Source organism: Furipterus horrens, unplaced genomic scaffold (genome assembly GCF_987537825.1).
Source record: "Furipterus horrens unplaced genomic scaffold, mFurHor1.1.pri manual_scaffold_3, whole genome shotgun sequence".
Classification (NCBI taxonomy): Eukaryota; Metazoa; Chordata; class Mammalia; order Chiroptera; family Furipteridae; genus Furipterus; species Furipterus horrens.
Genome location: NW_028327173.1, coordinates 70,713,655 through 70,729,144, shown reverse-complemented (window position 1 = coordinate 70,729,144; position 15,490 = coordinate 70,713,655).

The window sequence follows — 15,490 nt, the reverse complement described above, 5'->3', positions numbered from 1 at the left end:
GAGGGTATTTATTGCAACAGAAAGTATGGAGACCTTTAAAGTGCTGAGATTAAAATCCGATGTACAGTAGACTACTCATTTAAAACTTTAAGGTTCCTATGGCTCTTTAAATTTTAAACAAGTCTACACACATACAACTGGAAATTTTGACCCCAAATATTGCTTCAGTTTCCTGGATATTTCTAGGGAGGGTATGTCTTTTTATTTTATATTATTTATTACCTTTTTTTTACTCCTCACCAGAGGATATGTTTATTGATTCTAGAGAGAGAGGAAGGCAGAGAGGGGAGAGAGAGAGAGAGAGAGAGATGTGAGAGAAAAACATCAGTCAGAACCCACAAGTCAGGTGCCCTGACTGGGAATGGAACCTGCAAACTTTTTGATGTTCAGGATGATGGTCCAACCAACTGAGCCACCTGGCCAGGACTCTCCTTTTATTTTATATCTAGAAACCCAGCCTAACAAAATTTGGCATATTTTAATAGATTGTTTGGTTTATAATTTATTTTATTAATTCACCCACTTAACAAACATTATTATCATAATTAGTATTAAAAATAATAATGTACATCTAATAGGTATTTACTACTTGCTGATAGTTAATATCAGCTAACATTTAATTCCCACTTATGACCTGCTACTCTTTAAATAAATGTCTTGCCTTTTTTTCCTTTTTCTTTATTTTTGGCTTGGCTTTGGGAAGGATACAAAGATGATCTGGCCCCCAAAAGGCATATAAGTAATCCAAATATGGCTCTGTGATCTAAAGGAGGGTGCAATAATAGGTTATGTACTTCCTAGGTTAAATAAATGACTTCCCACCAAGGAAACTAAGGAAGCTTCATGAGGGAGTTGGTATTATATTTGGGTCTTTAGGCAAGGGTTTGGTCATCTGGAGAAGGAGGAGGGACACTCCTGATGAAGGCACAAATAAGAATGTGCGGGGTATGTGCAGGGTGTTGGGTGTACTGGGGCTGGAGCATGTGGTACATGGAGGGAAGACAGAAAAGAAGGCTATAAGGGCAGCTGGCAAGAATGTTCCAATTATAAGGGCCATCGAATCATTTATCCCAACACCCTCATTTTATGGATGAAGGCACTAAGGCCCACCAAGGTGGGGTTGTAATTATACCTCAGGCTCTCCTGACTCCCACACTTGGCTGGGACAGACCAAAGAGTGCCTAGAAGTCTAGGCTAGAGCTGGGTGGTCAACTCAATGCAGAGGGGAGCCACTGGAATTTTTGAGTGGAATGTGAGTAGCAAAGGTGAGGCAGGGGCTAAGATAATTTGAAGGTTTCTAGGCTAAGTGGCTTGGAAGCTGCAAATTATATTTTGGTAACTCTAATTTCATATCACATGGCTTCTGTTAACACAAAATCAAATCTACAAAAACAATGATTAGCTCAACTAGTAAGCTATTCTCAAATAACAATTTGAATGTAACCCCTTTTAAAAAGGCATATCTTTAGACACAGACTCTAGTTGAAGAGTAAATTAAGGAAGGTTGGAGAAAGTGGGCACATTCTGTAACATGTATCTGGTGCTCAATCTGACACCTCTGAGTCTTTGTTTCTGAACTTTGGGAGATGAAGACTGTCACTTGAGTTCACCCCCTCGTATACCTTTTATTCTCTTTACATTTGACAAGGAGATTAAATATGGATTCCTTTCGTTTTTACTTCTTTCCTAAAGGATAATTTTAGTTACATTTATTTTTAGTTTTACTTTCCTTAAAAGTAGTATCTCCCAGCAACACATGATAACAGGAATTGGAAAAAAAAAAAAAGTTACCTTTGACCACACGCACACAAAAGCCTGCCAAGGAGCAGTGTGACTCTCATTCCCTTCACCTGTAGAATTGCAGGCCAAAGCTGCACCTCCCAATCACCTGAGCTTCCACCAGGAGGCAAAGAGCAGAGAGTGGTTCCAATCCCAGTTCTGCTACTCATGAGCTGTAGGAGGGCATGTCATACAACATCTCTGAAGTGGATTCATCCGTAAAATGGAGCTAGCTAATGATAACTCATCCTGGGTTTGCATTGGTTGTTAGAACTGCTAGACGAGGGGTCAAGAGAGCTAATCTGAGTGCCAGGTGAGCATCTTAGTGCAGTGCTGATTTATGAACCGGCTAATCCTTATCTCAGGCTGACAAACTGCTCAGAGAACAGCATCATTTTTGAGAGCTGTCAGTTCCTAAGAAACTAGTGCCCTTACTTTAGGTGAGTTCTAGAACTAAAGGTGTAATAAAGCCACTTCACGGTGTATTTCTCCAGAGTCAATTGTTTTGAGAGATCACTCAGGGCCTTTAAGGAATATGTGTATTTCCATATCTCTGATTTATGTAAAACTACCCGCCCCAAACCAAAACGGACCCTCTCGCTCTCTCCCAGTCTGACCTGCTTCCCAGCTGTTCACATTCCCTCCGGGATTGTTAGACGCTCTACTCGCTCCGCAGGAGCCAGAGGAAAGTAAACAGCTCAGCCAGGCCGGCACCCCGCCCCACCCCCACTCCCACCCGCATTTTATTTTCCTAAATCACTCCTTTAGCTAATATTTCAGCGACAGACACGCGACGCATCTGGCTCCAACCAAATATTTTCAGTCACTCGGATCCCAAAGTAAATATTTGCCAAGTTGATGGCAGCAACTTAGGTGGCGTGAATCAGGGAGCCATTTATCAAATTTCAATCCGGGCGGGCACGCCCGCTCGGGTGCCCCGGCCCCGCCCACTTCCCAGGAAGCGCCCCCGCAGCCCCCCACCCGCGTGGCCCCGCCGGTTTCTAAGGGTTTGGGGTCTTAGCCTATCTGAGGACCATCTAGGCGCCGGGTGTTCGGAGTTGCTCCCTTTTCAGAGGTCATTTCTTTTTCAACAGGTTGTTGCCTTTCCTTATGCTTTGTGACTTGCCCTAAGGGTTGTGGCCAGACAAGGGTTAGGAAGTCTCCCGGGAGGACTCAAGGTGACAGGTGTGTTTTCAGGTGGAAGGACCAGGAAGGTGCCGCCTAAAGCTTGTTTTATTACATAAATTCCTACCTGAAAAAACTCTTGACATTGGCCCAAGGTTCTGAGTTACAATGAATAAACAGTACCTTGGGCCTTGTGTCTTGTCATTTGCAGTTCAGTGAGAATGAATATATTAGCCTTTTTCTTTAAGAGGCACGTTTGTTTGTTTGTTTTTGTAGGAAGAATAATAAAGGGGGATGAGGACATAGGAAAATTGGTGGCAAGGTGAGCAGGTGTAGGACGCAATCTTTCTGTCTCATTCTGTGGCAGGGTTTCTTCACTTTTTTGGTGTCTTTTTGAGACTCTGAAAACTAAGGATCATCTATTTCCCCAGGAAAAATTTGTGAACCGTATTTTGTCTATAATGTGGGGAGATTCGTGGGTCCCTGAAACCCATATAGAGACTCACATGGGGGAGCCATGGACCCCAGGTTAACAATTGAGGTACAGGAAGCCCTGATGCGGGACTGGGACATTCCTCGTCTTACTCAGGGCAGAACTAATGTGAGCAAAGTGCATCAAAAAGTTCAGAAATCAAGGTTAGTAAGGTGCTAATGCAATGTTTTAATCAATTAAATCTGCAGACTACTGCTGTGGTTCGTCGCCTTTTGTTGTAAACGTAACTTTATTCTAACCAGGGCCAGGGTTAGGATGACGTGGCTGAGGGAGGGTTGCCCAAGGGCAGCGTCGGATTCTGTCTTTATTTAACATTTAGATATTTTGTTCATCATGAATATTTTTATTTTTAAAATAGTGCACTAAGGTATTATTTGTTTTGAATACTGAGTTTATTTTGTGCTCCCCCCGCCCTTTAATTTTGCACTGGACACGAATACCCCCTTTGCCTTACCCTCGCCCAAGCCCTGCTTGTGTCCAGAATGCTGTTCAACTAAAAACCAAATGGAGGTGATGACTTGCTGTATGCTAGGCCCTAAGCACCCCCAGCCCTATTTCAAGGCAGCAAGGGTAGTGGGAAGAACTCTGGCTTGTCAGGAGCATGGAGGTCTGGCCTTGGCTCTGTCCGGTCCTGTTGGGTGACCTTGGCTAGGTTATTTAACTTTTCTGAGACTCTTCTTCCCTGCAGAGCAGGAGGGTGACACGGGGTACTTTCCGCTTCCAGCAATCTATGGTTCTGTGACTTGGAAAGAGGCAATGAAGCCAAACTATTCCTTACAGAACAGAGCCCTCATTGAGCACCCAATTCCACACCGCAGCGGTGTGAAGTTTTCCTGGATTTGCCCCCTTGAGGGAGAGGCTTTGCATACCACAGCCCTTCTCTATGCTTGGAGGGAGGGCCCGACCATCAGATGGCTCCTGAACTTGAGCACTGATTGCTAGAATCGAAGATTTTGATGGCTGATAAGAGTAAAATGCATAGAGACAATTTTGTCTTAAGGGTAATGAGGCTCAGACAGGTGAAAAGAGTTGGCCAAAGTAGCACAGTGTCAGATCAAGAACTAAAAGCCCAGTCTCTGACCACCACCCGGTTTTCTTTCCACCTCGCCGTGATATGATACTTGCCTCCCTACTTCCTTCCAGAATTTCCTAGAAGTACTTCGAATTCTCTCTCATAATGGTCTCTCCAGCTCCTGTTTTACTAGTTTCCTCATTATGATGCTGCCAGCAAACAACTCTGGAATTCATCTAGTTCTGAGGGACTGGAGCCAGAATTCTTGATCGGTGTCTTATCTTCAAAGCCTTCTCTCTCCCAAACTCCTCTTGGATTATTAAGTTTCTATGGGAATTTTTTTTTTAAGTTGTGTGGACTTTGAGAAGAATATGTCTGCCAAGAAGAATTCCTCATGGTTAATTGGGCACAAATTCATAACTAGAATCAAACAGCCATTGCCAAAAGAAGCCTCTCACACACTCTGCATTTCAGAGAAAAGCCAAAGAGCTGCCAGACTCCTGCATTGTGCTCCTGCTGTCTGAGTCAACCCTTATGAAAGAGTTCCTGGCATCATCTACCAACCAGTGGGCTGACACCTGTCCCACCCAACCTGGGTAGCTATATCTTCATTTGCAGCTGAACTGACCAATCGAGTGGCTCCATAACGTCCAATCGGAGCAGGTGAAACCAATCAGGACGGTGATATTTTGACTAATCAGACTGTGCAAATTCAGATCCCTCATTTGCACAAAAATGGACCAACTTGGAACCAGGGCTGGAACTTAATAAAAAGTGGCCTCCCCTTTTTCTTGGGGGAGTACACTTTTGGTTTCCACCAGAGCCTGAGTTTCCCCAGTTTGCATACTATTCTCTCAAATAAAGTTTCTCCTCTTTCCGCACCCCTGATTTGGTGCTTTTGTTGTCATTAGATAGGTGGCAGCGAACTCTTATTGACAGCAACTACAAGGTATATAATCTTAGAAAGCTCGTTTCCTCCTTGTTTCTTTTGAAAGATATTTTTAAACATGGAGAGAACAAGCGATGCATAACAACTCTGTGAGGTAGGTACTGCTATTATTATTATTTTACTGATGAAGAAACTGAGGAACGAAAAGGCTAAGTAACTTGCCCAAGGTCTCCCAGCTATGTACCAGAACCAGGATTCAAATCCAGACATTTTTTTCTCCAGGATTTGTGCATTTAACCAGCACACTAGCCTCTTTTGTAGGCCATTTCACCTCAGCTTGAACAGCTCCAATGCTGGGAGACTGTCTCAGGAGATCCTTGTTCTATTGGTGGGCAGCTTTATCAGTTACACTGTTTTCCTTTTATTTGTTGGTACAAGCCATAGACGGTTGTCTAAAAATGGTTTCCTATTATTTAAGAAGAAAAGGAGAATGAAGAACACAAAAGTAAATCCCTCAATCTGCCCTACCTCCATCAAACAATCACGACCTACTTCCAGTTCTGTGGGTTTCCTGAAAAGACACAAAGTTCCCTCTTTCAGTTGTGTCTTTTGAAAGTAAAATCACCACCCTATGTGTTTATTCCTTGTTCCAGGAAAGATTTAAGGTGGCCCAAATGGATTATAAAATATGATTAAGTAGCATAAATTGAAAGTATGTGACCATGATCCAGCAATTTTACTTTTAGATATTTGTCCTTCAGAAATAGTTGCAAGAGCTTACAAGGTAAGTGTTCAAGTGTTTTTGTTGTATTATTTTTGTAATTGTACAGAAAATTGTAGGCAATTTAAATATACATCAATAAGGAAATGGCTAAATAAATAATAGAGTAACTGTTAAAACAAAAGGTAGCTTTTAAGGTACTAACATGGAAAGATGTCAGTAACTGTGGAATTTAAAAAGTAATTTTTATAACTGTATTTGTAAAAAGAATATTTTTATATGGTGTGCATTGAAAAAGGTTTGGAAATATATACTCCAAATTATTAACAATGGTTACCCCCAGGTGCTAGTGATGATAGAAAAGGGTGAGAGAACTTTCTGTAAATCAGAACCACCCTATTATATTTTAGGCTCAAATGGCTCAGATCCTACACCTCCTGAATATTCAACTACTGCCTATTATTAGGAGGCTGCATCATTATCTTCAGTATGCATTGGTAATTTAAAGTTTATTTCTGACAATAAAGAATCATCTTAAAAAAAAAACTATTCCAAATCAGCCTCCCCTTGAAAACTATCAATGTTGCTTCTCTGCTATTTAGACTGCTTTGAACTATTTTCAGTGCATAGTATTAGGATAAAAGTTCATACTTACTCTGAAGAAAATCATTATTGACATATTAAAAAATGGTGTTCAGTGACCTATTATGTCACTTCCATTGTCATTCCAGTGAAGATATAACAATCTAAAAAAGAAACCCCCTTTAAAAACAATTTAAAAATTTCATTGAAGAAAATGTGGGAAATAAAAGTGTAAAGAAGAAAACAAAAAACCTGTAATTTCACACTGTAAAGAACCTTTATGTGTACTTCCCCCCTATCTTTCTATGTGCAGCACTATTTTTAGTAGAGTTTAAATTGTGATGAATACACATAAGATAAAATTTACCATTTTAACCATTTTTAACTTTTAAAAAGTGGGGTAAAATGTATATACCATTACATTAGTTTCAGGTATATAACATAACGTTTCAATCTTTGTATACACTGCAAGTGATCACCACAGTGTTACCATTCCATTAGCACACAATTGACCCCTTCACTCATTTCACTCATCCCCCAACCCCCCTTACTATCTGATAACCACCAATCTGTTCTCCATATTTATAAGTTTTGTTTTGTTTTTTGGATTTCACATATAAGTAAAATTATATAAGATTTGTCTTCCTCTGACTTATTTCACTTAGCATAATACACTTAAGAGTTCATCCATGTTGTTGCAAATGGTAAGATTTCCCTTTTTTATGGCTAAGTATTATTCCATGCTCTGTGTGTCTGAGTGTATGAGGCCTGTCCAGAAAAAGCCCAGCCATTGTTAACATAACGAGAATGGTTTGCACAACATTGGTGTAACCTGACAGCCAAGGGGAGTGGACTGGAATGCCCATGCGTGAACAATGACTACTTTACTAGTCAGTGGGGGTGTAGACGGTGTTAAGTGAGCACGTGTACTGTGTGGCTGTCACATTCAAAATGACTGAGTGAGTAGAGCAATGAATCTGCATCAAATTTTGTGTTAAGCTTGAACATTCCACTGCAGAAACTATTCAGATGATTCAGAAGGCTTTTGGGGACAATGCAATGAGTGCAGCACAAATAAAATGTGATACAAACACTTCAAAGATGGCCAAGAATCTGTTGAAAGTGGTCCATGTTCTGGAAGGTCTGCAACAAGCAGAACACCTGAGAGTGTTGAATGTGTATGGGCTGCAATCAACAAAGATTGGCAACCAACAGCATGAGAATTAGAACCTGATCTGGGGATTCCAAAAACTACTGTGCCTGAGATTTTGATGCAGGATGTTGGAATGAAACATGTTGTGGGAAAATTTGTTCCATGGCTTCTGCTGCTAGAGCAGAAGGAACATTGTGCTGCTAATTGTCAGAGTAGCCTTGCTTTGAAAAATCACCCAGAGACCACTGTGGGAGCAGGCAACAGGTTTATTGAGGGAAAAAGAGAAGGGGGTGGAGGGGAGAGGCAAATCCTGGACCCACTCGAGGGCCTGTAGGAGCAAGGGGAATGGGAAGCGCGGGAATGGGGACTCCTGGTCCTCCACGAGGGCCCGTAGGAGTCCCACCCGGACTTCTGCAGGAGCACTTTTTAAACTTGCCAACTGCACATTTCAATGAGGGTGAGTTTATCATATTAGCATATTCAGTAGATCGTTTGCATAATATTGTTATTCTGACCAGGTTGATTAACATATCCTTTATTTGTCCAGACCAGGTTAATTAACATATCCTGTTGTTCTGACTAGGTTTGCATCCTGGCTACTCCTATATTCTGACACTAATGACTTGATTCAAACCACTACCAATGAACCAGATTTCCTCAAGAAGCTCACTCATAACCGGAAATGAATCATGGGTCTATGGCTATGATATGAAAATGAAGGCCCAGTTGTCCTAATGGAAGTCACCTGGTTCTTCATGCCCGAAGAAGGCACAGAAAAGTCTCAGCAAGCTCAAGACCATGTTTTGAACAGTGGAAGAGACTTTGGGAGAACTATGTGAGGTTGAGGAGGACTGCAATATCACTGTTCTATGTTCAATGTTTTTTGGATCTTGTAGCTTCTTCAATAAATGTCTCTATTTTTCATATGACATGGCTGGATACTTTCTGGACAGACCTCGATACTAGTACATATGATCTTCTTTATCCATTCACTGATGGATATTTAGGTTGATTTTAGATCTTGGCTATGGTAAATAATGCTGCAATGAACATAGGTGTGCATATATATCTTTTTGAATTAGTGTTTTTGTTGAATAGATGGATTATATGGTAGTTCTAGCTTTAGTTTTTTGAGGAGCATCTATACTGTTTTCCATAGTGGCTGCATCAATTTACATTCCCACCAACAGTGCACAAGGGTTTCCTTTTCTCCACATCCTCTCCCATACTTATTTTTTGTCTTTTTACTTTATTTTTATTTTTATATTATTTATCTGTTTTTAAAGAGAGGGGAAAGGAGAAAGAGAGGGAGAGAAACATCACTGTGCGGTTGCCTCTCACTTGTGCCCCCAATTGGGGACCTGATGTGCAACCTAGTCATGTGCCCTGACTGGGAATCGAACCAGCGACACTTGGTTCACAGGCCGATGCTCAATCCACTGAGCCACAGCAGCCAGGGCTTATTTTTTGTCTTTTTGATAATAGCCATTTTAACATGTGTGAAGTGCTATCTCATTGTAGTTTTGATTTGTATTTCCCTGATAATTAGTGATGTTGAACATTGTTTCATGTACCTGTTGGCCAACTGTATATCTTCTTTGGGAAATCAGATTTGTTTTGTTTTATTTTTGCTGTTGAATTGTTTGAGTTCTTCATAGATTTTGGATATTAACTTCTTATCAGATATATGATTTGCAAATACTTTCTCCCATTCAGTATGTTGCCTTTTCATTTTGTCAATAGTTTCCTCTGCTGTGCAGAAGCCTTTTAGTTTGATGTAGTTCTACTTGTTTATTTTTGCTTTTGTTGCCTTTGCTTTTGTTGTCACTTTTAAAAATTCAACACCAAGACCAGTGTTAAGGAACTTACTGTGCATGTTTTCTTCTAGGAGTTTTATGGTTTCAGGTCTTACATTCAAGTCTTAAATTCACTTTGCATTCATTTTTGGGTATGTGTATGGTATAAGATAGTGGTCTAGTTTCATTCTTTTACATGTGGCTGTTCAGTTTTCCCCACACCACTTATTTACTTATTTTAATTTTTATTGAATTTACTGGGGTGACATTGGTTAATAAAATTATATAGGTTTTAGGTGTACAATTCTATAATACACCATCTATATATTGTATTGTGTGTTTACCACCTCAGGTCAAGTCTCCTCCCACTATCATTTATTGAAGAGACCTTTTTCCCCCTCTTATATATTCTTGGCTCCTTTGTTGTAAATTAGTTGACCATATATGTGTGAATTTATTTCTGGACTCTCTATTCTTTTCCATTATCTATGTGTCTTTTTATGTGAATATTATACTATTTTGATTACTATAGCTTTAATATTGTTTGAAATCAGGGAGTGTAATGCCTTTGTTTTTCTTTCTCAAGATTGCTTTGGCTATTTGGGGTCTTTTGTGGTTCCATACACAGTTTAGAATTGTTTATTCTATTTCTGTGAAAAATGTCATTGGACGTTTGATAGGGATTGCATTGAATCTATATATTGCTTTGGATAGTATGAATATTTTAACAATGTTTATTCTTTTTTTAAATTAATTTTTCAGTTACAGTTGACATACAATATTATATTAGTTTCAGGTGTGATTAGACATTTATATAACTTATGAAGTGATCACCCCAATCAATGTTAATTCTATTTAATTAACCTTTTGTAGGGTTATAATGATTATACTGGTCACATAGGAAAGTCTGATACTATTTATTTATGAGACAGGAATACCTTATAAACATTACTTACAAAGCCAAAGTAAAGAGACTATTTATTATTAGACACTAGGAAGACTTATATAGTCACTCATTGAGGAAAAAAAAGTACCAGAAGCCCAGGAAACAGCTGCCTATGTATTTTAGCCCAATATGTTAGGGATATTTTAACACTCCATCATGTTGGCTGATAAAATGTCATTTTCCTAGTCCCTTTTTTATTTTACTACCTTGCTCATCTCCCTTATTGATCTTTTAAAAGTAATGATTACAGTGAAGATGTACAACTGCCCAAGGGGAAATTAGAAGAGGCAAGCAGGGCTTAAATTAGTTAATAAGTTAGTATAGTTCTTAGTGATTGTAGTTGTTCTGGGTCACATTTTCTGCATATTATTTAGACACTCATTGGATAAATTCAGGCCACACATTTCCTCTTTGGCTGCAGCTAATAAATTAACTGGCAGTGGGATCAAGTCCTGGTCTGCAGTGGCAGCTGGGCCCTCCCTTGGAGCCTCTCTACAATCCCTTCATTTATTGCTAATTGACTTCCTAATTCCCCACAGCAGCTGTTGTAAACCTTTTCCACTTTCCTCCATCCCCTTAATCTTCTCCCCGCTCTCCTCACACTGAGTAGCAGGTGAACGTGTATCCATGACCAGCTCTCTTTCCCACTGCCTTTGGGTCCTCTGCCACCCTCCCCTCATCTCCCTGGGGCCTTCATCCTCAGGAACACCTTATCTCTCAGGGCCTGGCTCCATCATTTACTCCGTTTCTCCTAGCCTCAGTCTCTCCTCTTCTTTCCTCTTCACCCATGAATAAGCTCAGGTCCTCCTCAACCTATAGAAGCCTGGCTACATTTCCCTTGAAGATAATTCCTTTTTCCTTTCATAACTGGCAAGCTTTTAACATTTTTTCCCTTATTACTTTGTATTATTGTAGTAGAAAAATTGGGAAGTACAAATAGTCCACCATGTTTCAAACGTCCAAAATCACACTTCTAGAGGCAAGCACCAATGTTAACATTTTGGTTTATCTCCTTCAACCTTATTTCTAGTCATATATAATATTCATTTATTTTGACATTAAGAACATCCTGGATGTTCTGTTTTGTAACCTGACACTTTCTGTGTTAGTATTATTTTACAACATGATTTTTAATCATTGCCTTAAAGTTTTCAATGTATAGATGTCCTGCGATTTATTTAGCCATTTTAAGCCATAATCAAAGCTTAGTTCCAATTATTTGCTATAATTAACATTACAGTACAACCTTTGTTAATAAATCTTTGCACATATTCATAATTATTTCTTTAATATAAATTTCTGAACAAAAGTTCCTAAGTGCGTATTTTAAGTATTTGAATACATGTTTTATTGCAAAATAAAATCATTTGAAAGAGTAGCCTACTATCATCACTTCAACTTTAACTTTCATTCATTAAATTCCAAGCAACCCTGGCTCTTCCACCAGCACTGAAGCTGCTGTGTCAGAAGTCAAGTCAATGTCAATTACTAATCACCCTTCTCTGAGGCCTTATTCTGCCCAATCTCTTTGCAGCTGCAGCCTCTTTGTCTTCTGGTTTTAAAACTGCCTTTTCCTTCTGCTTACCTGAGTCCTTCTACCTCTCTGGTAACACATTTTCAGGCTCTTGCTGATTTCTTGTCTTCTGTCTGATCTTTTCCTTATTTTCCATTGTTACCCCAGATTTCCAACTATTGAATTAATGCCAATGCCACATAGATCTCAGCATAAATCTGACCTGGTTTGGGGTCTGGTGGCCTCTCCAGCCTCACATCTCTCCCTATACTTCATGCTTCGCTCATTCTGAACTACTTGTGTTTTCTATGCCTTTGATTGTGCAATGCTCTGTGCTTGGAAATTCCTTCTCCCCTCCTTCACGTGATAAAGCTTCACTTAGACTTCATGATTCACCTCTTTTGGGAAGCTCTGTGACAACCCTCCTCTCCCACTTTTGTGCCTCTTTGCCCCCTGTCCTGGCTGAGCAGGGTGACCCCTCCGCTGTGCTCTCACGTTCATGCTTCTCGCCTTGTGCTGTGTTATAACTGTCGGTCTCCTTCTCTAGGCTGTGAGCTCCTGGAGCGCAGTAACTGTGACTTTGAGGATTATACCCCCAGAGTGTAGCATGGCACTTGTCATCTAGTAGAGACTTATAGTGCACGTCTTTCATCTCTTGGTCAAATCACACTCTGACTTGGCTTCTGTCTTACTCTTGAGTCACAATTGGTTTGGGTGGGACTGACTTAAACCCACCCTAGTCCTGCAGGTGTAGGTCCTCACTGGGCATATTGCCCAATTACAACAAATGACAAAAAAAACTTTTTTTTTTTTTTTAAAGAAAGCATTCTTGCTGTTCTGTGACAGCCATTAGAAGAGACGTGTTTCTCTTTCCTTACATGATGTAGCATAAGGATTTAAGGTTGAATTGTTTATCCATGCTGCTAGCATGAAGGGGTGCCTACCTGGAGCTGCCTGAAAGCTGAGTGTGGAAGAGATAAAGCTAGTGTCCTGGAAGACAGAGCAGAGATACTGAGCGAATCAGTGTGTGCATGTGTGCATGTGTGCATGTATTATAATGTGATTAACAATCACATGTTATGCTTCTCATGTGCCAGGTGCTGTTCTATGTGCTTTATAAATATTAACTCATTTAATCATTGTATCAGTCTTATGAAATAGATACTATTATCATCTCTATTTTATGGCAGAGAAAAGCAATACATAGAAAGGCTAAATAACTTGCCCCAGGTCACAAGGCTCACATGTGGGGATTTGAGACTGGGTTTAATCACCAATCTTATGTTGTCTGTCGTTGTACAGTGGCACCAAAGAAGGGCTTAAAAAGCAGGGCTTTCTCTGAAGTCAAACATCTATTCAGTGTGCTATCTTTCTTCACTGTGTTTGGAATCTAGGTGACCTCAGGTCCTGCACCTGGATTCAGAGTGCGGGAGTCACCCAGGCAGGCCTTAAGCTTTCTAGCCCATGGCTAATTAACACACAGCCTGTGATCTCTGAGAGAGCTTTTCTCCAAGAGAGCTTTTTTTACGTCAGGAAGTCAGATCTAGGAGGGAGTCAGTCTCTTTGTGTGGTTTATTGGATCATGGAACATGATCAGGGTTGAAAGAGACCCTTAAAGATGATCCCCTCTGACCCTGTAAATTACTGATGGGAAAACTGAGGCCCACTGAGGAACTGGGGCTTGCTTGGGGTCAAAGAGAGAATCAGGGGTGCAGCAGGACTGGTGCGTTTCCCAGGATGCCTTGGTGTACTGGTGGTTTGTAGCCATTTTCATCCGAGGAGACTTTGTAGAACTCAGTATGTCCCAGGCCAGGCTGAGAGAGTATAGTGACAAAGTTTTGGTCCTGCACCATTGAGACCTGGAAGGGGTGTAGGTCAGCTCAGATGTAGCTATAAGCAGGATGGAGGCTCCATTGTCTGACCCCCTACCTGGCACCATTCTGAGTGACACCTGCCAGGAAACCCAGAGAGCTTGAAGGGCATGTCATGGTCACTTTTCAGTCTTCATCTTCCTTGACATCGTAAAAGTAGTGGGTTGGTCAAAAAGTTCATTTGATTTCCCCATAAAATGGATCTAATAGCACTTAGTTGTCTTTAACTTCATTTGAAATAATTTTGTTAGATTGTATTGTGACAGCTGTCATAGAAGCATGCATTTTTTAAAAGTTATCAAAATGGGTGAATTTTTGTACAGTCATTTTAATATTGAAGATGGAAGAAGATATGCTTTATCATCTAAAGAGAGGTAAAAATGCAACTGAAACACAAAACTAGATTTGTGCAGTGTATGAGAAGGTGCTGTGACTGATCAAATGTGTCAAAAGTGATTTGCGAAGTTTTGTGCTAGAGATTTCTTGCTGGATGATGCTCCACAGTTGGGTAGAGCAGTTGAAGTTGATAGTGATCAAATTGAGACATTGTTTGAGAACAATAAACATTATACCACATGGGAGATAGCTGACAAACTCAAAATATCCAACTCAATAGCAGAGGAAAATGAAAAATGTGGTTTTTATTTTATGGAAAAAAACTGAACGGCCTTGTTGCTCAACTCAATATTCAACACCGTTATTCATTCCCTCTTCCAAACTGTTTTTTCTCCTTGGCAGCATGACCTCCCAGTTTTCTTCCTTTTCCTCTTGCTGTTCCTTCTCTGACACCTTATGAGTTCTTTTTTTACCTCTCCCCCATATTGCCAGCCTCAATGTAAGTGAACAGTTTGATGTATTTTCTATCAGACTGGGGCACCAGCCCTTTGCTGAGCTTTGGGTACTTCTTGGCAGTTTTGAGCACTTTGAAGTGGAGGAGGGCACCATGGAACAGGGCGGGGCTAAGGGACAGTTAGAATAAGGAGCTGTGTTCAAGGTGAGACTGACTCACAGGGGCTGTTAGTTGTTCAGTCCACAGAGGTTTACTGATGCTGCCTGGGTCTGACTTGGTCTTTGAGGGCAGGTGATGCCAGGCCTGAGAGAGGCAATGGTAATAACAGCTCTTTTTTATCCAGGTCACCCATATGTCAGAGCCCATACACATACACTCACTTAATCATCCAATAACTCTGAGGGAGCTATTAATAGCTGTATCTTATAGATTACACAGTAAAAAACAACAACAAAAACACCATGACATTCAGAGAGGTTGCCCATAACCACTGAGGGAGCTGGGATTTGAACCCAAGCCCAGATCTGTTTATCTCAAGCCTGCTACACTGCCTAGGAAATATAAATGCCCTTCCCATCATTATCAGTAAAGAACTCACAGTACTTGTCTGCTCTCTGCCAAGACATTCAACATCATCTCTCATCATCCTCCGGCCCACTCCGGGCTCCAGGCGCACTGAAACACTAGCAGTTTCAGCATGCACCATGTTATCTCTTATCGCCACAGCTCTACACATGCTGTTTGCTCTGCCCAGGACGCCTCCTGCCCCTCCTGTCCTCTGCTGACTCCTTTTGATTTGTCTCCTCTCAGCTTGCCCAAC